This window comes from Talpa occidentalis, unplaced genomic scaffold (genome assembly GCF_014898055.3).
Source record: "Talpa occidentalis isolate TD23 unplaced genomic scaffold, MPIMG_talOcc4v2.1, whole genome shotgun sequence".
NCBI lineage: Eukaryota > Metazoa > Chordata > Mammalia > Eulipotyphla > Talpidae > Talpa > Talpa occidentalis.
The window spans coordinates 40,093,080-40,095,425 of NW_026555331.1; positions in this window are offsets into that span (position 1 = coordinate 40,093,080).

A 2,346-nucleotide genomic window follows, 5' to 3' on the forward strand; every position below is an offset into this window, starting at 1 on the left:
ATGGCGATATTAGATATTATAAGAAGTGAGTGGAGTGTTAGGAAAAACAGAAGAAATGACATGACAAAGAATGCCAGAAAGTCATGTCAGTTCACAGTATTAATCTTGTCCTAAATGATATTGAGCGGGTGCCAGCATCCCTGGAACAAAGTGACATGTGGAAGCCAAAGACAGGAAGAGCAGGTGGCTGGCAGAGGAGTCCCAGGCACTCACAAGCTTCCCCTGTTCAGTGCTGCTGCCTTGAAAAGCTGCCCTTCTCACAGAACTGAGTGAATGAATCCCAATGTGATTGACACACTGTGAGTATCAGAGGGTGCTTCTGAGTCATCATTAACATACACATGAAACCAGGAAATTTAAATGAATTGCTGTAATCTATCCACCTTTGTACACCAGCTCAAAATGCCAGTCTGTTAAAAGTCATTTCTTTTTTGCCAATTGACTGTATTTGGATTAGGTTGTTGAGAATGCACATTTGGCCCTGCAATTAATGGGACTTCAACAATTCACTGGGCATAGCTGCTCTTCAGAGAAAAGAAATTAAGAAAGCAAATGCAAAGCTGATATTCAATCATGGCAGTTTCTCTTTTAATTGAGACTCCCACTGAACATCAATTTACTGATCCAATTGAATGTGGGTCAGTAAAACATCCATCGGCCATAGTTTTATAGTGTCAATTATTTCTTTTTGTATTTTTACCAATTTCTTGAATCATGTCTACTAATTGAGCATCACCTGTAAGATGTCTAATTTTGTTTTCTAGTATAAATGATGAGTGAACAATTTACCTGGGCCTAGGAATGGTGGTGAGAACATCAGTAAGTTTTCCAGAAATGTACAAGCAAGCAGTTTAAAGAAATGTAATATAGTGCCCATGGATCAAAGATGTTAGATGGCATCTTTGCTTCATAGAACATAGATCAATTCTTAGCTTTAGTTTGCTGTTATTGAGCATAGCTTTTGAACAGAGCAGGATTCACTCATAAAAATATTCCTTTTTTTAGAGATTGAACCTATTTCCCTAAAACATGTGCAATATTGTACTCCAATGTTACCTAAATAATGACAATGTTAAATTAAGTTATAAATAAATAAAGACAATTATAATAGGAAAAAAAGTCTTCTTTGTTAATAATAAAGACCATTCATTGAGAGTCTGGCTTCAGAGAATATGTAATAAAACACATATTTATTAGAATCTTGCTAAGTTGAACACAATAACAAAAAAAAAAAATGTGCAACAGAGTATGAGAGAAAAGGTGCTTCCACGAGCTCCTGCCCATAGGTAAACCTGGCTATGTATCTTCCTGAAACATCAGACATTATGTCAGATAGTTCACCAATCTTGTTCATTCAAACTTTCAAAATGACCCTCTGTGCTTAATATTATTCCACTTTCACAGAGGAGAGAGATCACAAGTGTAAAGAACTTGCCCAGGCAATACAATGAGTATTATTGGGTCTAGAAATGAACATAATTCTGGTGATGATGAACAACATTTATTTATGGGAAAATGTCTACAAGTGACATTTGAAAGTATAATTTGATGATATATTGAAAATGGACTGTAGTAAGATTGTTTTAAAAGAGAGCGAGTATACTTTGAATACATCATATGTTTTGAATCACATTATTTACCACTTTCCTGGTTTTGATGAAAACATTTGCAACAAAATGACTTTCAAAGTCCATGTGCTGTTGTTCAGGTTGATCACTGTACAAAAGTACCTGGCTGAGGGGAAGGAAGGATACAGCTAGTACTCATCCACTAGCTCAGGCTGTGCAAGGATACTGTTTTTTAATTGTTCCCTCTCTGTCAGAGGAGACACAATGTTTCTCTACTGTTGTTATTGTGGTTTTCCAGAAGTAGTCCCTTTTTTTCTTTCCACAAAGGCTAGCAGTGGTTCTTTTTATGATGCAGAATTCACTCTTGAAAGCAGAGCTTTATGTTATTACAACAGCAGAGGACTTAATATGAATTTAGTCAAATGGTGTCAACCAGATTTTAAACGGTTTTAAAAGTTTAATCATGATGCTGTCCATTGAATTAGTTCCCTCCTTGATGCAGACACTGCTATGTAACTCCTAAAGTCCTACTGAGTAACATGAATAAACACTAGCAGCCATCCAAAACAGAGAACTGCTAAGAAAGAATACAGCTGACTTCACATTTTTGGTAAGAGCAACTACGAGAGAGTTCTCTCAAATACATAGATACAGAAAAGCAGAAATGCAAGAACACGTGATTTATATAATTCAAAAATTCTATTCAAATAGAAATAAAATAACCCTTTAAAAGTAAGCCTGGTATAAGGCTCACAAAGGAAAAAGGTATATAATTATA